At 36.1% G+C, this 27,422-nt stretch overlaps 1 protein-coding gene across 3 annotated transcripts in view; it reads right to left on the minus strand.

Annotated features, from left to right (window-relative positions):
* Nucleotides 1–27,422, minus strand: part of Prps (phosphoribosyl pyrophosphate synthetase) — a 93,752-nt gene that overhangs the window by 39,021 nt on the left and 27,309 nt on the right. The window lies entirely within an intron of this gene.

The raw sequence follows: 27,422 nt of genomic DNA on the forward strand, positions 1-27,422 counted from the left end.
CGATGTGTTTCCCTTGGTTCCTAACAATAGCCCGACAGCATAATTTCCACTGTAATAGGCTTCTCTGAAGAACTGGGAGGGGAATCTTGTCCCATTCCCTTTGCACAGCTTTCCAAAGTACTTCCACAATTGTCTCACGCCGTTTTCCCAAAGCCCGCTTCAGCAATCCGAATCCACAATAGTCCATAGGACTTGCATCTGGAGATTTAACAGGTATCTCATTGAAAGGTATCACCTGTATACCACTTGCATCCTCCATCTTCCTGTACAATGTGAGGGACGATCGTGAGGTATGTGATGAGGTCTTGTCCATGTGAATCCGCACCAAATTGGAGTCATTTCCGTACATTGTTGGAATCTCATGCTCGTAGATTGGCCGCATGATCTGCTCCTGAAAATACTGCGAATTCACTTTGCAGTTCTTCGCCGCCCTACGAATCTTCAGTTTACCTCGGTAACAGTAGCCAGTAACGATCATGAACCCTTTTGGGAAGGATTCTTTACAGACACGGACCCACCTTCTGAAGTTCTTGGCACCTTTCTCTCGGTACATGATAGCTCTCGGTTTGCCGCAGTCGGAAAGATAAATCCATGCTTCATCGAGCGTTACGACGTACATCCACCTTTGTTTTGCCAGATGTCGTTCGTACAGCTTCCGGGCGTTACCCTTTTGTTCCTTTTGGTGGGCATCCGTGAGAAGATGGTCGCGAGCTTTCATGACTTTTTCCAGCTTGAGTTGATGGTGTAAGGTCCGGATCACAGTCCTCAAAGACACGTCAAGACGATTAGCCATACACCTTTGTGTTGGCGGATTTTCTTGCATTGCCATTTTGCGAACTTTCCTCTACACGGTGGAGGTGGCCTTGGTGCATTCACGCTTCCTAGGCAACTTCGTTAGTGATCCAAATGGTGGAGATCGTTGCCCTTGTACTTTTTAATAACATTTTTTATTTCACTTAAACTGATGTTGCAACCATTCTTGCACCGTTTTCTAATGACAGAAACACTAAAGTGGGCGTCATAAGGAGCCACAACACAGCCTTCCTAAAATCGGCTTAGTTTGGGCGGCATTTTGGTCACAGAGCGGAAACCCACACACTTGGAAACAAATTTAACACAACACTCACAACAATGGTCCTGTTTTGGCGTTATTGTCCGCGCGGAAAAACAACCCCGTTCCCAGGAAGCCGCTGCACAACACTGCAGGACGTCACGAGCCAGGTCGGGTGAGTCCATTCTGCCTGGGAGGGGGAAGGAACGAAATCGGCCAGACGTAGGCTGAACAACCTTTGTACACTACATACAACTCGAAGGAAGAAGGGTAGAAGTGAAACGAAAAAAGTGGAAAAATGATAGTCTGGACGAAATTAATGCTTTTCTTGGCATTTTGTTACTAGCATGAGTAAAAAGAAGCTGGGATGTGGCAATCAGGGAACTGTTCCTCTCTATCAAGTCAAACCAATGTTCAAAGCCACTATGTCTGTCAATAGGTTTGAAGACTAGCAACAATTAGTGCTATGAAGATAGCCGGAACTGAAAAGGTATCAGCAAGTGAAAAAAAAAGGCAAAAAGAAGATTATATGAATTTTGCCTATACAGTATTCATAGAAAGAGAGCATTGGCATAATGATTTGCAATTCATATGTTTTGTAGATACATCTTTTTTTCTCAAACCTGCTAAAGAAAATGACGTCGTTTGCATACAAGAATATCAGTAATTAGATAAATATTGCTCTTTGGATAATTATAGTGCCATTTCACACAAGTGTGTTCAGAATTTTAAAATAAAGTACAAAATTATGAAGTATATGAGCAAACTGAAAAAAAAGTATATTTGAAGAAAATATTTTATTATGGTGTGTTTTTTGGTATTTTTTCTAATTGTAATAAATATAAAATAATTGTAAACATTGTTTTAAAACTTATATACTTATGAAAATGCCCATTGTTGGTTTATTGTGTAATAAATTAAGCCATGATAGGGCTACAAGTAGTAATTTGCATTAAATTCCAAATAAAATTATTTAAGCCATTTAATTACCATTCAGGGCTTCGGAGGCCCTACATATGCATTAGTGTATATTTTCTGAACCATGCGGACAAGGGTTAAAGAGCAATGACGTTTGCCAGATCTCAATTGTTCAGCGTTAAACTTTTCTCAACTTAACAACACTGCTGACAGATTGCTAATAACAAAATACCTTTCCCACGTGACTTTACTAAAATCAGTCAACAGTTAGTACCTATCCATTCCATTTCAAAGATAAAGCTTCTTTAGTATATCATATCGTTATTTATTTATTTTTTTTTCCAGAATAGTGAGATGAGATCTCAAACCATCAAGTGGGGACCACTTTCATTTATCACAATATTCCATCCTAATTTTGCCTCCTCGAAAGTAGGTTTTTTGAAGAAAAAAAAGAAGCATATACCGGTACTTAAAGGTACTTATTAAAATTTCCTTAATTAAAGAATCTGGTCTTCCTGTTCATGTATGTCCAGGATGTAAGAGGGTCAATAGTTTGGAACACAGTTCGTTTAAGAAGAAGATCCAGCCAGTTGATCCCAACATATGGACAATCAAAAATTAGTTCATCATATACTTCTTTAAGAATATTTAGTATTGATAACATCCCTGCTTGATACCCGCAGTGCTCTTGAGTTTAACATTCTAAGTACAATGTTTAAGATAAAATATCCATCTCGTGACGACGCCAGGGAGGGAACTTTTTTTTTTTTTTTTTTTTTTTTTTGTATACCGAAAATAATTCATATTATGATCTGAAATACGACATATTATGTCTGGGGGTCTCCTTGTTCCTCCTCTAATGCGATCACTGTGTTTATGGAACACAACCTTAAAACGAAAGTAAACACCTCCTACTCCACAATCTAAAAACTTAAATATTTTCTATTTTCAAATGAACGGTGAAGGGAAATGAAAAAATATCTAAATTCAATTTTCAGCTTCTGCATATTGTGACAATGCACTTGTTTATTACTGGTATTAAATTAATAAGTACTACTACTAATAAAAAATAACTGAAGTGTATCATGAATATTTTACAAGAATTCACTTCCATGAAGTATTAGAGTTAGTATAATCTCTACTCTAATTAAACTGTTTAACACCCCGTGTCGTTTTTGACGATTATACACGCACATTTGCAGGTTTGTGCTGTGTGTATCTGGGTTCTGGAGTGTGGTGATAAGTGGGGGCTTATAATAACGCAATCCACTCCCTCATACTCTCGCAAATGAAACTGTCAATAAAAAGTAAAATGCGATGTCTCGCACACGTCCAATTTCAGAAAAGTAACGCAAAGGAATTGGCACAGAAACACGAGAAAAATTAACTACAGGAGGATGTGCTATTGTTTACCTAATCTACACCTGCTTTAAGATTTACAATATAATAACTGATATATACTCCACCTACTATTATTATTATTGTTACTTCTCTAGTTTCGTTTTTGGACTAATGTTTAATCTAAGAGTCTCAAGAGGATCAAAGCTTGGTAAATGTTGAAATATATTAAATATTTCTGTGAGTGTCTTATTTCACTTTTTCAAAGTATTGAACGATTTATGCAAAACGTGAAGGTCAAAGTTTTCATGTTAAGATACGAGAAAAGAGTTTCCGGAGGGTATTTTGAGATCAAGGTCACAAAATGCTCATGAAGTTATACCTGCCACGAACGGTCAGCGCTTTGTGTATGTGGCCTTCCCTCTGGTCCAAGTTGCCCACATGCCCTGAAAGCAATTTTCGGGGACACTTTTGTTTAGACGAACACCCTCACATCGCTGGGTTCGCGTCCTTCCCGCCGCCACTGTCCACATGGTGTTAATTACTGTATGGCGTAACTTATATCACTCCACTCTTCTAATCTTTCATTTCTATTTCGTTGCATCATGACTCGTACAATAAGTGAAGTGGGGAAAACTATATCGCCACGTTTTCGATAACTTCTCTTCTTGCCCTATTGATACTTTAGATGACATCTTCTTAATGACCTTGGCGAAATGCCCGGAACCACAACATACGTCATCGTCCGCTGATAGAGATGCTGACCGATAAACTTACTGAAGTCTCTTCTAACAATTTCGTTCATCACAGAAGAATCCCGCCTACTCCACTTCCCTTCCCCGCACTGGTCTAGTTACCTGTAAGATTATATTATTATTATTATTATGCAGATAATTTAAATTGACGTAGTAAATGGTAGGTGTGCCAAAAGCCATTTATTCTAACCTACCTCACTTCACAATACCCATTCCAAGAATGCATATTATGAGCAGTTTTAAGAAATGCAGTACTTGTACCATCTGCTATTAAAGCTAAATAACATGTTGCACATAACTTGTATAGGAAACAGTACTCTGATTTGCTGATAATAGAATCACGGTTAAAGATTATTTGCTACATAACCACCAAAGAATCTTTGACCATGATTATCCATATATATATATAAATCAAATAAATAAATAAATAAAATCGAAAAATTATATTATAGAAATTGATTCCACTTTCCTCTTTTAGGAGAAAGAAAAAGTGAAATTCGTATTCGCTTATGTTTAACGAAGAGTTTATAAACCAAATTTCACAAGTCGAACATAGTGAATATTCACATTCGATGTTTTAAAAATACAAATTCGGAACTTTTATAATAATATAAGTGCTACTTTTTCCTCTTTAGAAGCGGAGTTTTGTCAAAGTCTGAACCATATGATCGTTTACTTTTGAAATTAATGACATGAAATCTTTCATTTTAACGTCGCACGTTTATTCCGTGGCTACGAGAGACAATGATGAAAGCTACTGTCATGAATGAATTAAGGTGACCAGACGTCCCGTTTTAGCCGGGACAGTCCCTTATTTTCAACCACTGTTCCGTTTTTTTTTTCTGATTCTCAAACGGGACGCCTAAATGTCCCGTTTTTAAGCAAACAAGACCCAGGTGTCCCGTAATTATTGTTCAAAATATAGCCTAAATGGTCAATGCTAATTCTACACTCTTCCGTACCAACACTCGTTGGGAAGGTTCAGCCGTACCTAGAACTTCTGAATATTCAAATGAGAATTGAGTGTTCTATGATTCAAGTGGGAATTGAGTGTTGAAGTAGTTAAAAGTATTTTTGGGTAGTATTAATACATAAGTTAGAAACGCTGTGTTATCATTCTTAATTGTGTATTTTGTAAATTGAAAACACTGCTGAGTCCCAAAATGCAATGTGGAAGTCACGCCCATCACCACCACCCCCCCCGTCGCCGATTCGTATGAGTCCCGTTTTTGAAAGTAAAAATTTTAGTCACCTTGGAATGAATGGAAAAATTGGTGGAATGAGTGTGAGATGAAATGGGAGTACCCCAAGAAAACTCAGGGATACGATGTTGTCCAGGACAAAGTTAGACGGAGATTGAACCTGGGTCACCACGCACCAAAGCTAAGCAAGCGCTCTACCTCTGAGTCACCTTTTACTTTTTACAAGGAATTTATATTCTGAGATTCATCTCTCTAATTTTAGGGATACGTGAGATATTCTATTCTTTATATATATATATATATATATGTATGTATACAGTGTAACATCCTTTTAGCCCCTTCTCCTTAGGATCATGAATTTTGTTAAAATCCTTTTCTACTGCATGCTTACATTGCAAAAGAAGTAAGTATTGTTTCCAAATTTTAAGTTTCTAGCTATAATAATTTAGCCTGGACGTTGAAAAGTCGGTGAGTTACTTTATTCTGTTAGATAATAGATATAAATATTTTAAATTAACATCCTAACTGGTAGGCGTGCACAAAGTCCATCTATTCTAACGATTTTTACTTCGCAACACCCATTCTAAGAACAGATAGCACAGGTAGTTTTAAGAAATGCCATCAGACACTACACCGCAGTTGTATAGTCTGCGTCGATAGTAAAGAACACATTGTGTATGTATATATAGTTCCTTAGTGAAATACGCTGGGTTTTTTTTATGTATATACGCAAATTGAATTTTTAACCACCACGAAACTTTGGACATGTAGCTGAACGATGAACTTCCAATGACATTGCATTGTTAAATTACTTTGAAAAGAATAAATGTTACTTAAGAAACGAGTTCGACAAAGTATTGAAGTAGATGGAGTATTTCCAATTTAGGAAACTTCAATACAGAAACCCAAATATAACAGCGTGGGGAGAGATGCGCTGACCACATATACCTACACAAAACAGTGACATGTACTCGCAGTGGATGCCATTCAAATCATTTAAGATCCGGGGGAGCTCATGTGGTTCGCATTAAACGTTAATCAGTAGCTCCACGTCTCATATAGCCTCGCTGCTGAAAGGGACGTTAAACTCGAATTCACCGCAACTCAAATAATTTAAAAACCGGTTTACGATTCATTTACTAAGTTAACATGATATTAATTTTACTACTATATGATTATTATATTATTATTAATAATAATAACAATAACGATACGGTCTTTTCTCCGAAAAGAACAAAATATCCACCTGTTCGTAAGCCACTTGCAGTTTCTTTGAAATCTGTCATGGTGGAAGATGACCTAATGGATACTGAGTAGACGGTACTTCGACCACATGGAAAGGTTCGCCTTAAATGGTGATTTCTGACTTTTTTATTTTTAATTATTTATTGTTATTGTTATATATTTTTGCTGTTGTTTCTCTCATTACTATTTCTTGTTACTGATATACATACAAGGTGTTTCAAAACAACACCGATAACGTTTGGGAGGTGACTCCTCACACCAAGATAAGACAAAAGGTATAGATAACCTGGGTGTACAAATGCTTCCTTCCAGAGTTGTAAACTGTCGAAAACATGAAAAAATGAACTTTAAAGGTCCATAGCTCCAAAACTATGGGACCTACTGTAGTCTGGTCAAGACTTTATTTAGGATCTAATATGTGCCCTATCCAAATATCCAAGTTTCAGAATCCTGCGGTACTTCTGCAACAATTCTTATAGAGGTAATTGGTGAGTACTTCAAATTATATGCCCGTAGCCAAACTGCCTCTATGAAAATTGTTGAGTGAGTATTTTAGGATTCTGAAACGTGTATTTTTTGGATACCACCCATATTGATTCGTAAGCAAAGTATTGACCCGACTACAGAAAGTCCCATAGTTTTGAAGCTATGGACCCCTAAAGTTCATATCTTCATGGTTTCGGCAGCCTATAAGTCCGAAAGGAAGCATTTGTGCACCCAGGTTGGTCTATACTTTCCGTCTTGGTGTTAGGAATCACTTCCCAAATGTTGTGTTGTTTTGAAACGCACTGTATATTTACAATTTATTGTTATTCTTATATATTTGTTATTCCCATACATTTATTAATTTTATCTCTTGTTTTAAGCAATTTTTATTTCTCTTTTGCAGTAGTATATTGTTATATTTTGATACGTTCGTTTTTAATTTTATTTACGGCAGTTCGTGCTGGTCGTGACGGAGACAAACAACCTCGATACTGACGTCTTCATTAAACTTCAATCAACCAATCCGCAATCAATTTGGCGTGTGTGAACAAGAAACTTCAGATCCAAATTGAAAGTGACTATGTTTGTGACTCAATCTCTTGAACCACCCGACCGATCTCGATCAAACTTTCAACAGATTAGGTTCGGACCTGGGATGTTTTCAACATTTTACTTTGACGCCACAAGGTAGGGAGGGGGACATGTAAAGTATGTAAAAATAAATAAATAAATAAAAGTAACTGTCTTTGTGACTTCATTACGCTTAAACCACAGAACCGATCTTAATCAAATTATCAACATAGATCACGTTCGGACCCGGGGTAGGGAGAGATATATAAAAATAAATAAAACTTAATAACTCTTGAACCACCTCACCGACCTCGATCAAATTTTCAACATACATGACATTTGGGTCTGGGATAATTTTTATAATGCCGTGCCCGCAACATGGAGAGGGGAGAGGGATACATAAAAATAACCGAAAATGACCAATATCAAAGAGCGATTTAGTAATAGTAAAAACGGAACATATTACTGTTTTTCCTTAGTTTAACCCAGCGAAATCGGGGCGCGTCTTAGATTCGAGGACGTCTTAAATTCGAGTAATTATCGAGAAATTCTTAATTAAAGATATTATTAACATGTTATTAAAACTACTTTGCTAGCCATACATGTTTTAAATTTTGCATCATATTCAATCATTCAATCAACAATAGTGTCCTGCGCTTGGGCAAGACGTGCGGGTTTGCTAGTTTTTATTATTATTAGAAACCATAATGTCTCACCGGTAAAGCGCTCACCTTCGGGGTGAGGGGTCTGCAGTTCGATCTCAGGCCATATGAGTTCGTGATGAACAACGTGTTCGCTTTTTTTTTTTTTTTTTTTAACAGTCCTGCTGTTTCTTCTCATGTTTTCATTTCACCAAATCTTTCATAACTTATTTTCATAAATCACCCATCTTCTTTAGCCTAAAGGGCATAAACGTGGGACGTTGAACTAAAAATTTCATATTACTATTTACATTGGCGATAGGAAAATTGGGACATTATGTCATTTTTCTTCCCTCAGCTTGTAGTGATTACCAAATGACTTCCCTCAAGAGTCGCCATAGGTGTAATAAATCCAAAGGTGCTAGCAGTGACTAGGAATAAGTCAACGCAACCGTTTCCTCTGGAATTAAATATAGGGACATTCCATGTCAAATCAACAAGTCATCAGACTTCACCATCTCAGATTTTTGTAAAAATTGGTGCACAGCTTTATTAAGTGGAAGATGAAAAAATCTCAAATATTACCTCTCTCCTCCTGAAAGTGTCCCCATACAGGATGTTCAAAAATTGCGAAAAAGGGCATTTTTTCAGTTACAGTGATTATTAAAAATTGTCATAAAATGGCTAATATGTGCACTAGAGACGTCAAACAAACACTATTGGAAAGCTGAAAGATTGCTCTGCAAGTTGTACTATATTGAAAAAACCTGTAAAATGAAAAACAACACTTAAAAAATTCACATTCAAATTTGAATTTCGCATAGAAATGTCCCTCTGAATTTGTTCAAAATTGTCCAGATTGTAGTCTCATATGTGTATTAAACACCACAAAGTTGCATTTTGGGCACTCAATGGAATCCAATTCAAAATTCAACATAAACATTGCAAGATATTGACCACGCAAATATCTGGGTTCAGATCGATAACGATCCGCCTGTAGCTATTTATCTGCAGCATCAAAGAAATTTATATTCAACCTCATTTGTTTTTTGAAACATTCATTTGAATTTACACAATTATCCATCTTTCGAGTTATTTAGAGAGGTATTACGTTTCCGAACAATACTCAATACAGGCCATTATTCTTGTTAGTCACTATGGATATTTCTAAATTTATATTGATTACATTAATACAAGTTATTTTCATTCCTTTGTTTCAGGATTGCTGTTAAAGACATATGGAAGTGCATAATTGAAATAGGGAAAAGTATTTATTGACTAACTGTTTGTGCTGAAAGTGTGTGAAGTGATTGTGAACAGTGTCACTGTGTTTCATAACACATTTGATACAAATATCGTGAAAGGCAGGGAAATATATTCCTCCCTTTCATAATAAGTTCTGTAACAGCAATACTGAAACAAAGGAATGAAAATAACATGCATTACTGTAGTCAATATAAATTTAGAAATATCCATAGTGACTAACAAGAATAATGACCTGTACTGAGTATTATTCGGAAACTTAATACCTTTCTAAATAACTCGAAAAGATGGATAATTGTGTAAATTCAAATGAATACTTCAAAAAACAAATTAAGTTTAAGATAAATTCCTTTGATGCTGCAGGTAAATAGCGACAGGCAAATGGTTATCGATCTGAACCCAGATATACACATGGTCAATATTTTGCAATGTTTGGTTTATGTTGAATTTTGAATCGGATACCATTGAGTGCCCAAAATGCAACTTTGTGGTGATTTAGTACACAAATGAGACTACAGTCTAAACAATTTTGAACAAATTCAGAGGGACATTTCTATGCGAAATTCAAAATTCAAATTTGAATTTGAATTTTTGAAGTGTTAATTTTCATTTTACAGGTTTTTTCAATATAATACAACTTGTAGAGCAATCTTTAAGCTTTCCAATGGTGTTTGTTTCACGTCTCTAGTGCACATATTAACCATTCTATGACAATTTTAAATAATCACTGTAACTGAAAAAATGCCCTTTTACGCAATTTTTGAACACCCTGTATGGGGACACTTTCAGGAGGAGAGAGGTAATATTTGGGATGTTTTCACTCCCACTGTAATAAAGCTATTCACCAATTTTTATAAAAATCTAAGATCGTCAAGTCAGATTTTGTCATTTCATTGGTTGATTTCACATGGAATGCCCCTATATCGTTACCGAAACAAACTGATTTGCATTTCCTTTAATGAGGTACTGCAGAAAATTAAAGTGCTGTGTCTCTTCTGCGACATATCTTAATTGCTTTTTTAACACTTAGAAAAGAAAAACTACGTAATAGATCCTCAAAAATAGTAATATCTTATTTTTTGTAAGTACTGTATTTAAAGATGACGAGACAAACTTAACAATCAGTTCGGACCAACCGACTGAATGACACCATTGCATTCCCCCAACGGTGACGCAGCTACTACTTGTGAAATACCTGAAATCTTCAATTTCCTTTTCGGTTCAAGACAACACAATTCTACAATCCCATTTGCTGTCGGTAAGGTTAAGCTGAATTCTTATTAAAAAAAAAAAAAAAATCAAATGATTTTTTCAAAAATGGGGGCAAACATTCTGTGATCATTTTCAGCAAATTAATTTAACCACATTAATTCTGACCATATTATTAATCCATTTTGTTGAAAACAAACGTTATGAGAACCATACGTTCTTTTAAAGCTTTAGGAACATATAATTCTCTTCCGCACTTGAAAGTTCTTTTCCTAAAGCTGACAAAGATGTTACGGATTTTAAGGAAATGCTTCGCTTTAATCAGGGTTCTCTGATGGGATGTCTCAAATGCCACAATCAGATTGGTTGTTGCTTGAAGCTGAACGTTCCCTTCCAGCACCGAAGCTATATAAAGACGCCGACCTACAGTTTAAGGTGGAACCTAAACGATCATGATGCACCTCCCCACCGGAAATCGAACCCAAGACTGAAAGGTGTGCGAACTACCGCTGGAAGATTTGACTCCTAACAAATCAACAAACGGAAAATTAATCTAATAAAAGAATTGTTTTTTTTTTTTTAAAAAAAAAAGGAATTATCTATTGTATATCAAACTCTGACCTATATTGAAAAAAAAAAACAGAGTTCTACATTTAATGAGAAGCATGCAGAAGCGGACAAACTGTAGTCTTTCCAGCTTTGCCGAAGTGTTTCAGAAGAAGGAACTTAAAATCAACTTTCAACCCTCACCTAAATTAATCCTGGTTATGGTCAGTGGAAACCAGAATTCTCTCCACATTCCCCACCATCTCTTTCTTCCGTGACAACGTTGCACTGACCTGATTTTCATCCCTCTCAAGGGAAAAGCCTAACCCCTCCAGGCCATTAGGTAACAGCAATCCTCGGAGAACCAGTCCCCGTATCGCATTCTTTCATTCTTCCTCTTGCAATGTGGATGAAACTCATCCGCTCAGTCCCTCCTGTCAATAACAGTTCACCAGGTGCTCTTGGCTACAAACAGGATCTCGTCAATACGAGAAAAAAGAAGTTGTTTGAAAGACCCAGACAATTGACATGAATCCATATTTTAATTATTTAATAGTCGATATGAATTGCAAGAACAATTTCGCGAAAGAACTGTCAAGAATTCATGTATGAAAAGCATATGGATAGTCATGGAGTATTACCGTCGAAATAGAAGTGGTTGTCCCTTCGGTTTATATCCTGTAAAGTGAGGAAGATTGATAATAAATAGGAATAAATGCAAGAATTCGTGAAATGGAAATTGGGACAGAAGGGGACAATCCCCGGACAGGATATCCACTGGTCTGGAAAAGAACTACATTTTCTAGCTCCTTCCCTTCTTTCTAGACTTACTACTGTACTATCCATGACTATCCACTCCACGACTCTAGCGAAGGAGTGAAGGTAAAGGATGGTCACAACCTCATCATCCTAAATTAATAAATGTTGCAAACTAGGCAAAATTTTTCTCGTGCAAATTTATGTATAAAATTGACGTAGTGATTTTTTTCCTAAATCTCATCTAAAACAGTGATCGCCAAACCGTCAGTCGCGAGCTACTCGGCGACATTTTCGGTTGATCGAGTTAGCGCTCCAGTTGGCTAACCTTGATTCCTCCACTGCGCTGACGCTAACAACTGTTTGTTTCTCCCGCGCAACTGCTATTGTCAGGTGTCAGCCTTATATCACACAGGGTGGAAAAAAATCATGATTTTTTTCAAGAAAATCATTTTTGTTGATTTTTTTGATTTAAATCGATTTTTTTGATTTAAATCAAATCTTTTTCTTCGTATAATACAAGTCGCGAACTGAAGAAAAAACATTAGGAATTAGTATTAAATGTTAATTATGCCATTTAAGTGAAAGTATTGGGTTTTGATTTTGAATTAATTCCCAATCGTTAACCTATTTCAATCCCAAACAATGTTTCTTAAGCATTAAGGAAAAAGTACAGCAATGTATATCAACATGACACTTTTCTTTTCACGAAAGTTACTGATATTTGGCAGAGGCATCATTTTAAACAATTGGAACTAGCTAGCGGCACGAAATACATATAAAGTACATAAATTTCGCCTAAAATTAACTAACTCACTCTATGACCTATGGAACCCGGAGGTTCAATGTCATGTTCACAAAAGCTCTCTTGACTTCTATCTTTAGTCAACTGCTAGTTTCTATTTTGTATTCTTATTTCTGCGAGATCCATCTTAATATTGTCCTCCCATCTGCGCCTAGGTCTTCCTAATGGTCGTTTTCCGATTGGACCTCCAGTTAAAACTTTGAAAGCGTTCCTACTTGCTTCCATTCTCGCTACATGTCCTGCCCACCTGAGCCTCCAAGTTTTGATGACCTTAACAATGTTTGGTGAACGGTATAAATTATGCAGTTCCTCATCATGATGTTTTCGTCATTCCTCATTCCGTTCCTTTTGGCTCCAAATATTCGTTTCAGGATTTTATTCTCAAATACTTTCAGTCTACGTTCTTCCCTCAGCGTAAGTGACCATGTTTCACAACCATGCAGCACAACAGGCATAATTATCGTTTTATATATTTTAAAGCTTCAAATTCCTCGACACAACTCGCGACGATAAGAGATTTTGAACTGAATAATAACACGAATTCCCTGCTTTTAGTCGATATTTAATTTCTTCGTGAATATCGTTTTCTGATCCTATATACTATTAGCCGATGGCAGAACTTTCTTTGTCTATATGCAATGAGCTTTTGTAAGTCAAAAATTTTCTGCAGGAATTCCAAAATAAAAAATCAAGATGATCAGTTCCAGCAGAAGAAACACTTGTGATTATTTAAAATATGCTTTATGTGACGTGAAAAACAGTTCAAATGCGAGTTGTTCGTGCATTTAAGACATCTATACATAGCAGGCACGTTTTTATACTTTTCTGTTGGCAATTTTATTTCCTCTGACAATTTTTCCTGCACAGGCGCGGCAAATTTTCTGCGATCACATCGCAGATCGCGGCGTGTTCTGCAATGGAGTCAAGTATCCACTTTATCAAAAGTATTATTCGATATTTTAACCCATCCAAAATTTGTCGTATTACGATCCCGAGGAACTTCTATGTATTTAGTACATAAATTTCGCCCAAAATTTTAAAATCAATTTTTATTTTTTGTTTCGGAGGGGATCGGACCGCTCTAAATACGCCTCTATTATCTGGAAACAAACAAATAGACGTGGACAGAAAAGAGTTTTCATCTTAAATGTCCATGGTGATTTCCCCGTTGGAATAGAAATTTTAAAACCCTGTGTTCCAAAGAGAAGAAAGCAGGGTTCACCCGTAACCCGTTCAAACGGGATTTTCCCTGATCGTTCCCTACATGATACTCGTTTTCATACTGTGCTTACATACATTTGAGTCTCATTGTATTGTGATTATTATCTTTCATAATCGAAATAACAGAAGAGAAACGGGATTTTAGTTACTTTCACTTTAAATTAATTCATTTCGGAATTTGATTTAAATCAACGATTTTTATTTAAAAAATCACGTGATTTAAATCTTGATTAAAATCGTGATTTAAATCAGACTGATTTAAATCAATCCACCCTGATATCACAGTTGATTGTATACGCGTGAGGTTGTGCACGTTATGTCTTTCGTGTGTATATAAGATATTTGCTAACATGGAGAGTTTGATTTCATATTTACTAGAAATGTAAGTTTATAGGCAATAAATAAAAAAAAAAGTTGGTAGTTCTTTTGATTAGTAGCTCAGAGTAGGATTTTAAAACGGTACGGTAGCTCAGAAGCTTCGCTTCATAAGTTTGTCGACCACTGATCTAAAAGTTACCTGAATCCTTCCATGTCAAAAGATGATCACAGAGGGTGACTAATAACAGCAATTAAACCATACTGGAGTAGGCCTATATTGTGTTAGTATCTTGGATTTTTATTTCTTAAAATAAGTTTTATTCTTCTTATTCGTATTGTTTCCGTCTAGCACTTTAGTTCCTCCGCAGATGCACCATTAGTTAGGATAAATCAATGGTTCTTAACTCTGCAATACGCGCGCGGGCTACTATTGTAGCCCAACGTTTTTGTTTTCCTTACCGCAAAGTAGTTTGAGATGCTAACACAAGGGGTGTCTGTGTACCTTTCCATCGACTATCATCCTGCCTGTTTAATGTGTGGTCGAATGTAAAATCTAAACGAGCTCATTGTTTTTCTGATTGAAAGTTTCATGGGCTACATCTGTAGCCCGCGTGACTATTGCTGTCATCTGTTCCAAAACGTCGAAAGTTTTTTCATCATAGTTTGAGTGTTGATCAGATGGTCAATGAGTTTGCAAATTGCAAGGTCTGATTAGGAATATTTTCTAGATTGCGATAGTGATGGTGAAGAATATCTTAAGATCAAAGAACTGCATTTTTCGGACACAGAAATAGTGAAAATTCAGAAGATATGACTGAGAATTCCGGGTGGCAGGAATCACTGATAAATATTGATAGTAAAGACAGTTGTAAAGTAAATTATTATGTATCAAAAGACAATTTCAGATAGAAAAAAAAGCTCCTACTCGTAATATTTGTACTCGTGCTCATAATATTTTAGTTCGTTTTCCTCGACCTAAAGGTGAGGCCAGGTCTGCGTTGTCGCAATTTGAATGTCTAGAACTGCTTTTAGATGCAAACATTTTCAGACTTATAGTTGATTGTAGCAATATTTACATTGACAATGTTAGAAATAAATTTGTACGTGACCGTGATACAAAAGTTACAGACGAGACTGAAATACGTGCCCTTCTTGGCATTTTGATGCTTTTGATGAGTGGTCAATGCTTGAAGGAAAGTGTGCGTTGACCCCTCAATCACTTGTGTGCAGAACATGCCTCGAGGAACTTGAATAGGAAAACTGAGAATATATATATGTGAGAGTAAATAGCATATTTATAGTTATGCAAAATAGGATTCAAACTCTTGATAGCAAGAAATCATAAAAAAATATTTCGCTGAAAAGGTATGTTTTGTCGATAATACGTTTATCTTTAAGATTTGTTTGTAAAATTTTTGTAAAATAATGCGTATTTTTTAAAGAATTCCGACATATATGTTTACGATGAAAAAAGTTCGAAATGCGCCAGATTGGTGCATTTATTGCTAAATACAAATACCTTTTACAGTCCTATTCCTTTATTACTTTTGAAAAATGAATGGTGTTGATCTTCTTTGTATATACATAGCTTTCAAAATAAACATATTTCTCAAATTGGGTATAAGACCCTTAAAACAGTTTATAAATACATTTCTCTACAAGAAAGGTAAAAATATTAGCAAACTAGCCAATATAATAAAATAAAAACAAATGGGCTACAGTGGTAGCCCGCGCGACTATCCATGTTACAAAAATCCACGCGCCTATTGGAGGGTTAACGATGTGTTGCAACACACTGGTCGGTCACAACGCAATCCCCTAAAGTGTATCGCGAAATTTTAGAATTTAAAAATCATGAATTTAATAATAATTAGTTAAAATCGAAACAGACTGTATCAGTCAACACCTCCAATGGTAGTAATGATGCTAAGTGCTATATAGAGCAATTATAAAAACTAATTGGTTTCACTATTATAATATATATTATTATTATTATTATAAAAATCAAACAAGTGCGTCGCGATGTCCTGGATTTTCACCACAGTGTGTCGTGAGTGAAAAAAGGTTGAGAACCACTAGTATAGTAGATGTTGAGAACAGACTGGGTATTAAAGAAATACTAGTTATCAAGGTAGGTTAATGCCTCCATTGACCTTGGTCTGCCAATGATTTCCATCAAAGTATTAAAACCAGGATCCCTTTTTTCTTTCTCTTTCATATCTTTCTCTCTTCTTCACACACAAACACTACGCGCCACGAAGAAACCAGCTTCGTTTATTCAGACCTTGATGTCTGAAGAATCGACCTTGACGATTCCGGCTTATTTTTTATTATTATTATTTTAATTATCATACAGTTGGTCCAGACAAATTAGCCTATACTTTTCCATGAAAATGTTTCACGTGGTACATGACATTAGATACATGATGAAAGGCATCAACGATGCCAACAACTACGAAAAAATAAAACATCTACAGAACTAATAAATTTTCAACTAAAATATGTTCCGGAACAGCTGTTAAGGAGTGATTTCGAAACAATACCATTTCTTTTAACTGTCGTATTGATAACTTTTCTATGTATTCTATAGTATCTAGTCTTTAATATGTAGGCCGCGTTCTTGTATTGGTTCCTACGAATAATACATTTAAAATACCTCGGACTCTCCCATGAATTTCTATTGTAAGATTTATTATTATTATTATTTCGAGTATAAATGCCCCTGAATTTTGGAAGAAATTTTTTCTTTAAAAAAAAAAAAGTGTCTTAATAGTCCGTAAAATACGGTAAGCTCTAATGATATGCAGAATTAAGGTCAAATTGTACCCAGATCGATGTTCTAATTTATCAAATGCCAATAATAAACAAAACAATGATTAATCATACATGTTTGTCTCACAACAGATAACAGCTAAAGCACTTTTATCAATGTTTCTCTTTTTCTCTGATTATGAATGATTCAGTTACAATTGCCCTGCAGCATTCGATATCATATGAAGCAGCAGTTCTATGGCGCGTATATGCAAATTCCTTTATGCATCTGCAGCACAGTATAGCTTCCCAGGAGATTATACTTCGATTTTTCATGACCAGCGACATTAACGTAAACTGTTAATAAATGTTTGTCATATTTGCTTTTCAACATTCTCCTGTTAATAATAACTATTTTTTTTTTTTATTTAGAAAATTAAATAACTTGGGTAACTTACATGCAATTTCACAATTGTGGGAAAAGAAAAGCTTACACTCAATTTCAAGTTAACATAGATTTTTTTTTCCCTTTCCCACAATTGTTAAATTTTATATACGAAATATAACTGTAGAATATTTTTTACTAGCAAATTCCTTTGTCTTTTTTTTTCTTCTTTTGGTGGACAAATACAGTTGACGTGGGTTTTGTCTGGGTCATTCCATTTTCTCCTACTTTCATCATTTCATTATCATTTCTTTTTCTCCTAGCCTTTGTGCATAAACGTGGAACAAACCAGTGGCGGCTTTAGCGGGTAGGCACGGGCCTACCCAAAAATTTTGAAAACATATATAAACACTAAATGATACAATAGAGAAAATATATTTTCCACTATTTATATTAATGGTAGATGATTATTTAATAAACCAGTACTGCAAAAGTATTTTCCCACTGTCATTAATCAGTCAAATGTGTATATGTATACATAAGCGAGGGAGCGGGCATATCCAAAATTAAAATCCTAAAGCCGCCCCTGGGCATACTAGAAATTTTACTCCATTTCCACGTCACACTGCCAGCAATATATTTTGCATCGTCGTCTGTTCGTACGAAAATCTAACCTCTCGGGTTCCATTCAAAACGGGAGCTAACGTGGTTCGGATCCGACGCTAAGCTGTAGGTCCATGTGTTACATAGCCTCACTGCTGAAAGAGATGCTACAATTAAATCAAAAATCCAAAGGATAATTGTTCATATTCTGGCAGTTGAGACTTTCTTCTTTTCTTTTTTTTCGAACTTGCAACAATATTTTAGTATGAGACGCTTCATGAACGACATTACACGATGCTTGTTGATAAACTTAATAACTAGTTTTCACAAAAACAACAAATATAGTACTTTATGAAGCGCTTCATAGTAGCATAGCTTTTTTTCAAGTTCGAAAAACCTCTAAACTGGCAGGATATCAACAACCACACATTGAGGGCTGCTTTATGTGATTTGCTACATGTTTCACATGCATCTTATGTAGATGTAATGTTTCAACTTCATATTTGTGCGATATACTGACTTATCAACACTTACTTTTCATAAATATCATAGACGTAAAAAGGTCTTCACGATCTTCACCCACTTTCTCCCATGTCTCTAATCTCAAGGGGGGGGGGGGGGTACAAGATATGAACATCTTATTGTAATAATTGATACTTCATTTTTCTTTCCACCTTTTTCCTGCCCTTCTGGGACAACTATCACAAGATGTTGAAATATGTATCCCTTCTCAGCACCGAGACTATATGAGACGTGGACCTATAGTTTGTTTAAAGTAAAATCCGAATCACTGGAATACATTCGAATTTCAAGGCTCTCTCACCAGGAATCGAACGGGGGCCCGTGCACCAAAGGCGAACACACTAGCCACTACACCAGCGGTGAAGGCACACTGTTGTTAGGATACGGTACGGTAGCAATTCAAAGCTGATTTGTGTCGCCAGCAAATCTATTGGAATACAACGGGAACTATAAACCTGGATCACTATCGTTTACTCCCGACAGTAGCGACGCTGCGGAGGAGCTGTAGATGTTTTGCTTCCACTGGAGTCAACGCCAATATCCTCGGGAGTCTACTTCGCTGATTCTACGCATTATAGATCGGATAGGTATCGATATTTCAAGAGAAGAGAATGCAAACTACCATTTTGTTAGTTCTGACAACAACAAAAGAATGCAAACTGGTTCTTGACAACAACAAAATCGTTTTGGTCTTCTATCAACTGTTTTCTTCTTCGTTAACTTGTATCTACCTCTGAACTACTATTACTGCACATATGCAAAGATTTAAAGTTGTGGGATCCGTACCTTTCCTGAAAAATAAAAAAGAAGGTCTGCCAACTCCAGAACAATTGGAGGCTATACATACGGTTGCCAACTGGCCGGTATTTCACCGGCTTGGCCAGAAATATTGCTGTTATTTTGATTAAGGTTGGTGACCCGTACAAACTTCTTACCAGTCTCTTTATGGCCAGTAATTTGAAATCTGTAATCCATAATAAAACATCAATCATCAAAATCCTTCGCTGTTGAAGTTTGGAGTTGGAAGTATAAGTTTAAAGATTAAATTTCATTTTATAAATCCAAAACTGCCAGATAAGGATTAATATACTTTTGTTCATCTATTTCGATAATTTTTAAAGAAGTGGCAGTTGCTGGTAAATACAATAAAATGATCAATTTCACATTTTTAGCACAATGTATCTATTAAGCTTATTAGTGAATGTACTAAGGACATGCAGAATATAGGTGTTAATGCACTTTTGCCCACGATAGTACCTTTCCTTCCCATGGATGGGTCCGAACAGAGATACTTCACACTTAGGTCTACATCATAGAGAAATTTGAGGGGATGCTGGTAATTTTATTTTCCAGAGTTCGCAACCATAGCTATAAAAGAATCAGTGTTGAACGTAACCTTACTGGTTACTTGTAACTTCTTTTCTGCATGGAACTTATTAAAATCACTAGTTTTGTGCATGGAAACTATATCAAACCTGGAAAAAAATATATGAAATCTTTGAGATGTACGTCCCACGGTTATGCCGGTTAGGCTAAAGGAGACGGTGATGATGAATAATGAATGAAAAGGTGGAATTAACAAAGTGGGAGGAAATGGGAGAACCCCGAGAAAACCCACGCACACGGTGTTTGTCCACCACAAAGTTCACTTGGCGGGGGCTGGGATCGAACCCGGGACCCCAAGCACCAGAGGTGCATATCAAACCTAGAGATCCAACTACATAATCCATCTTCACTAACTCAACCTACATTCTTCACAGAACTACTTAAAATGGAATGTTTGAATCTATATGCTAACGACATAATTGCAATATCAAGTGAAACCTACTGGCTAAATGAAACAGACCTATTTGAAACCTATAATTGTTTCCCCAATAATTTCTCAAACTACCTACAAATATTTTTGGTTCTTCAATTTTAAAATGAAAATGAAATCTTTAAGTTTTTAAGTCCCACGGTTATGCCGGTTAGGTTAAAGGAGACGGTGATGATGAGAGATGAGTGAAACGGTGGAATGAAGAAAGTGGAAGGAAGCGGGAGAACCTCGAGAAAACCCACGAGCACGGTATTTGTCCACACGGCGCGAGCTGGGATCGAACCAGGGACCCCAAGCACCGGAGGTGAACGCTCTACCACTGAGCCCCCCATTCTTCTTCAATTTTAGTTCACCTTATTTCAGGTACAGAATTAGGATCAAGTATATAAACGTATCAATTCGACATTTTCTGAAAAATCTTACGAGTATTCCAGGGGTTTCCCAATAAGTATCCAATGCACCTCAGTAGACTGATACCCGAATCATCTTAAGTAAAGCTGAAAGTTCCCATAATCAATAATAGAAAACCAGGGTATCTACTAAAATTCTAAAATGAAATTTCGTGTTCTTTTCTTTACCAAACCAAAAAATTTCTTAACATCCTCAAAATCAAATTTGAGTGCGAATTAGACCGTATTTTCATGCATGCGATAGAAGCTTCTTTGCTTCCGATTTGGTAGCGTCTAAAGCCGACCACAAACATTTTTGGTGGTGAGTTTTGACGTTTTATAGAACAACAGTATCCAGTCTGTATTTATACTTGTACAGAAAAAAAAAAAAATCGTGACCCAAAAGCTAAATTTCATGACTTTTTCTTGACGTTCATGACCTTTTAGTGATTTTGTGACCGGTAGGCATAGACACCCTGAAAACGTACTTTTCCGGAATGTTGGAGATTAGCACTAACACTTTCGTTCAGTTAGAAATTAACTTCCCTTCCAGTGCGCAAGCCATATGGGATGAGGGTAGGTGATTATACGTCCCGTTTTTAAAACAAAACATCGTCCCGATTTTTTAAAAGAATATTTTAGTACACTATCAAAGATAATAGTTAAGTTTTATTGTAACACAGTTACATGTTCATTATGCAACACTGCTTTACTGTGTATTCAACTAGGGGACCGCGGTGGCTCAGTGGTAGAGCGTTGACCTCTGGCGCATGGGGTCCTGATTCGATCCTAGCTCGCGTCAAGTGAACTTTGTGGTGGACAAATACCGTGTGCATGGGTTTTCAGGGTACTTCCTCTTCTCGGGGTACTTCCATTTCCTCCCACTTTCTTCATTATACCAATTCATTCATTTCTCATCGTCTCTTTTAGCCTAACCGGCACAAACGTGGGACATAAAACTTAAAACATCTCATTCTTTACACGATGGTTTAGTTTCTCATTTTAATTTTGTAGTACAGTTTATTTAAAAAGTTATTAATCTATTCAAAAAAATCTACAGTTACTTTTTTTTTTTCGATGTCTCACAATAAGCTGTTGAAATTATAGCCATTCCAGATCCAGTGACTACAAAAAGTCGCTTTAACCAACACACCCCTACTGAAAGGAAGGAAAGAAAGTAAAGCAAGAATTTACCTTCCAGAAGATTAAGATCAAGCGGTTTCGCGTCCAGACCCCTTGGGCAACGACGTAACGAGCGTTTTTGTTTCTGACCGATAACTAAGGAATTCTTATACTCCCTTTCACGCAACAACGAAATTCGTTCAATGCCTTTCAACATGTTAGATTTTTAATGTGGCTTACCCGTCATTTTCTTTTCTTTTACACATTAAATAAAAGATTTCAAATGGAGTGCAAGTCACTTCAAATTACCTTACGGTAAGTAGTTACGGCCAGTATAATTTCACAAAAGCACAAAGCAATTGCTATATTATTGTTCATTACATTGGGGTATACTGTTTAGAAATAGGTTATGTAGTTTAAGGAAATTCATTGCTATGAATACTCGCAGGATGGGAACAATAGCTCAGTGGTAGAATGTTCAACTCTAGTGCCTAGGATTCGTATTCAATTCCAACTCAGGTGAGTTTATGGAGGACAAAAATTTTATAGGTTCTCCTGATTCCTCCCACAAGCTTATTCATATTATCATTTACTTTTATTAAACCTATTACCATCCATGGTACGTTTTCGTACCATGGAGCAGTGTTCTCTTTAACCGCTTATAACCGCTGTTCTCTTTAACCGCCTATAACAGGCATTTTAGCCATTTATTTATTTATTGATCAAGTCCAACATGGACTAAAGACACCCCAGACGCGTTCTGGAACCAGATGGTGGCACCAAACGGGGCGGGAGCGTGACATCGCACTTTTTGAGACAATTTTCAAAAATTTTACCGTCCTTAGTTTTCAAGATATATTGGAATTTTGCATATGCATTGTGTATACCTCTAACCATTTGTCAACTTTTTCGAGATCTCTACGTCAACCCAGATCCGGGCCGAAGGGGCTCTAATTTTTCGAAAAAGGTATTTCTTCGGAAAATTTCCCTAATGTGCTGTTTCTTATGTATGATATAGGCATGTGAGTGGTAATCTTTGAAACGTTGCTTTATTTTGAAGAGAAGAGGTATGAAACATGAGCATATATGGGTGATTCCACGAAAAAGGGAAATTTTCACTTGGAAAATTTTTGTTCCGTTGATGGTCGCCTATTTCGATAAAAATATCAGATGCACTTACTACTACTAAGTACATGTTAATTAGGTGTTCAGCAGAGCTGAATCGTTATTGGTGTAGTAAATAAAAAATAATAAACTTTTCAGCACCCACGGAGTTGAGACCATAGGTCACGGAGTTGAAAATTGCTGTGGAGTTGAGAAACGTGATACATCTGGGTGATAAGTTTTGGTTTATAAGTGATTAAGCTTATAATTTACATAAAAATTGAAATAATTTTCCAATAGTTTTTGTAAGTTAGAATTATTCTCCTTATGTTGAATAAAATTCTAACGAACTAGATGACACGTAATTTGTTATACAAAAATACTCCAGAAAATACTGCGAACATATGAAAATATATCTAATGAAGGTTCCAAAATTGAGTGTATATATTTTCTGGAGTACTAGTGTTAAATATATATACTCCGCAACAGGTAAACGCACCGGATTTCGACAGGTTAAGGACGTTTTTCAAAATCAATTGCCTATTGTGGCCATAATATTGGTCGGTGTTGGCCCATTTTTTTCCTTGAAATGTACAGTCTCTACTAATACTAAAAGTCACTTCAAGGCTCAAATGCTAGTGTTAAAATTTTTTATGAAACTGGAACTCGCCAATGGAACCCGAATTCGACACACTTCACCTGGTTTCGACAGTTGCGTTACCTGAATTCGACACCTTCAATTATATCCATGTAAAACATTAAGTCGGCATTATTATTAGTAGTAATCTCTTCTCAGCTTCAAATATTGTTTTATTATTATGCAGAAATTATCAGACGGGAAAAAGAACACAACTTAAATTTTCTGAACTGAGTAGTTACTTCGATGATCTTCAATTCGACATGCAGGAACCTCATTTCGACATTCCATATCGAACTGAGGTTACAACTATCGGAGAATTATGCAACAAATAGCTTTATGAAAGACTTTGAACATATTTGTACGTTTAGATATTCAGTTAAAATTATATTTGCACTACTGAGCATGAATTCGACAATCTTGTCGAAATCCGGTTCACGTTACAAATAAAGGCTCGTGTTTTCGACAACCCCCCGTTCATGTTACATCACAACCTTTGTCCTCACAGAAGAAAACAAAACGCACTGATTGAATCTCCTTTACAACATTAAAGTACTACTATTTGCTTGAAGCAAACCTAACTTTAATAAAAGTCTTTAGAAAATAACCTGCCGTCTTTCTTAAGATTATGTGTTTTTTCTCGAAGAGTGTATCACACACACAACAATGTACTTCTTTTCTCCATGCGTATGACTTATCTACTGTAACCGCACTTTTGACACGAGAAAAGACACTCCCATAATGTTGCCACTTCTATTCACGATCGGAGCGATGACATCTTACGCTTATTTCACAACATTTAAGCTCAGGTATGTCGAATTCGGGTGCCTGTCGAATTCAGGCGCGTTTACCTTATATATATATATATATATATATATATATATATATATATATATATATATATATATATATATATATGAATATGTGACGTAAATAAGAAAAAAAGAAATACACATACACTTATCGAATATTGAAAAAATATTGCGCTTTCAATATGTTGACTATCATCTGGAGAGGACAAACTTTTCACATAAGCTTACGAAGAAGTCACTAAACCTGTCTATTGTCTACTTCATTTGTTTTCTGAGCTTATGTAAACCGTCAGTCTTCTCTGTGTGATCAAGTCAACACGTCGAAAGTGCAATACCGTTGGTGTTAGGAATCACCGTGCAGTTGGTGTTAGGAATCACCTTCTAAACGTTGTCGATATTGTTTTGAAACGCCCTGTATAATGCACACTAAATGACAGTGTAAGGCACTCATCATTTCTGTTTTCTTTGGATAATTCGATGTTCTTTGTTAAGTAGCCCTCATTTTCCACTCCAATGAAGGAAATGTCTTCAGGAAACAGGGAAGGGCTGTTCTAGTCTACACAGAATGATAACTGACAACGCTTTTTAAAGTTTAGTAGGCTTAGTAGGCCAGGAGAAATTCCTCCCGATCCGCGTCATAAAATTGACTGTCCGTACATTGCCCTCAGACTCTTCGACAATCCCTGAAAAGAAAACAATTAGCTGATCATAAGATTGAGACGTCAATAAGTTAAAAACAGATACCATCCATCTTGACTTGACTGAAGTTTTACCTCTGGCTACCTTACAGCCCCAAATCTGAACTTCCGCAAAACACTCCTTAAATGGGCTAGGACCCACCAGCCGGCCTTTGAGTGTGAATGACACGTGGTCAGCGTGTCGGCTCCTACGACCGTTGCGATGGTCTGCGCGATCAGGTTTCAGTACATCTCTACTCAAATGAGTTTTTCAATTGCCTCACTGTGCGAAGTAAACACCATTAATTTTTGAGCTTCCACCGGGAAACAAACCCAGAACCACGCACGAAAGGCGAGCATACTAGTCACTAGACCATAAACGAGCTTTATTTCTATCAATATATTGAAAGAACAAATATTTGGAAGAGCATGAGCATAACAAACACTATAGGATTATCAACTCCGTGAACTTGTCTCAACACCGTGGATTCCTTAGTTTTCAGATGGACACGGAGTTGAGAACCATGGAGTTGAGAAAATCGAATATAATTTATCTTTACCGGCCCACTTTTTAAGCAGTACATGTGAGTAATTGTGTACGAATTTCCTACGTTAAGGCGTAGGTTCCTCAAGGGAAAGAAGGTATATACCATACAAATACATTCAGTAATAAATACCATGGTGTTGAGTATCAATTAATATACGCACCTGCTTTCCACACACAAAAATATTTTTCCTATAGCTTTTAACACATGCACACAACTTTTTCTGTTCTTCAGTCAAACATATCTGCCTTGTCTTTTTGTGGGTGTTGCCAATGTGGTCGACCATGCTATCTGTTGAGAGCAATGATAATTTTTTCTATTGCCATGGAGTTGAGATGAAATAGAGGTGACAGAAACGAAGCATAGTCAAGCTTTCGAAAATAATCATTATAAAGGTTTACTTTCCACAAAACCGAAACATTGAAGTGTTCTCTTCCATTTAATTACCATTAAATGATGTTTGATTTGCGACTTCAGTTGTAATTTATTGATTAAAATCAGTCAACTGTAGTCTGTGACAGCCCACGGTGTTGAGAAATTGGGTAATAATTATTTTTTTACGTATGTTTCGTGTTATATTTGCAAACTGTTATACATGGCATACCTACTTTGTGACGGTTACTACCAAACAAAATAAAAATGAGGTGATTCTTTCTAGTAGTAGTTTGAAGAAATGCCCGTGACAGAAAATTTCCCTTTTTCGTGGAATCACCCATATATATATATATATATATATATATATATATATATATATATAATCCCGCACTTGTTTTCCAAGATATCAGATTGAGATTTTGTACACGCAATGTGTACATACCCCATAGTATTTCTCATTTTTTTAAAATCCCTACGTCAACCCAAGCCCGGGCCAGAGGGGCGCAAACTTTTTGAAAAAGTGAATTCGAAAAGACTTCCGGTTTTCCCCGATTTTTCCATTTCAGGTGCATGATACGGACAATCGAGTGGTACTATTGAAAAAGGATGCTCTATTAAAAAAAAAAAAAAAAAAAAAAAAAAAAAACGAGAAATGAACCATGATCCTACGATAAATAGCAATGAAGCATTATCTACTTGACAAAGTCTAAAATTTACATAAAAAAGTCAAGATTCGTAAAAGGGTTAATCACCTCCTTTTGCCTACAAGGCAAAATCCTGGGACATAAAAATACAAATTTAATTTTCATTTTAATAATTAATAATAACGAAAAATAAAAATATGAGGAGATTCTGCAGCAGTGGAGCTTCTTGCTGTCGTGATTCACTCCAAACTGCAGTCGCGCCATAGTTGATTTGCATTGCAATTTCCCACAAGACAAACATTGTAGTTTGCAAATGATAAGTCGGAGCAGATGTAAATATTGATTAGTGCAGTCACTGACTGCGATGTTACGTTCAAAGTCAATTATCGTCCAAAGATGAATTTCATGTGAATAAGCAACAATTTTAAACTTAATATATTCGTATTAAACATGTTAAAAACCGTGTCATCTGAAAACAAAAGACGAACACAAACAAGAAGTTAAGACATGCATCGCAGACTGAGTTTTTGTAGGCCCTTTTAATATAACGGTTCTCTTTAAATAACATTAGAAATACCTTTATCTATTAACAATAAGTGCCCGCAATGAAACAAAATCATGCAAAGTCACTCTCTTATCATAACTGCACTTCATAGAGTGCCTTGCAGACGACAGATCTTGATGGGATATTCCGCATGTCTAGCTCAGCTCCTGCC

Source organism: Thermobia domestica, chromosome 10, assembly GCF_964235325.1.
Source record: "Thermobia domestica chromosome 10, izTheDome1.hap1.1, whole genome shotgun sequence".
In the NCBI taxonomy this organism is placed as follows: Eukaryota; Metazoa; Arthropoda; class Insecta; order Zygentoma; family Lepismatidae; genus Thermobia; species Thermobia domestica.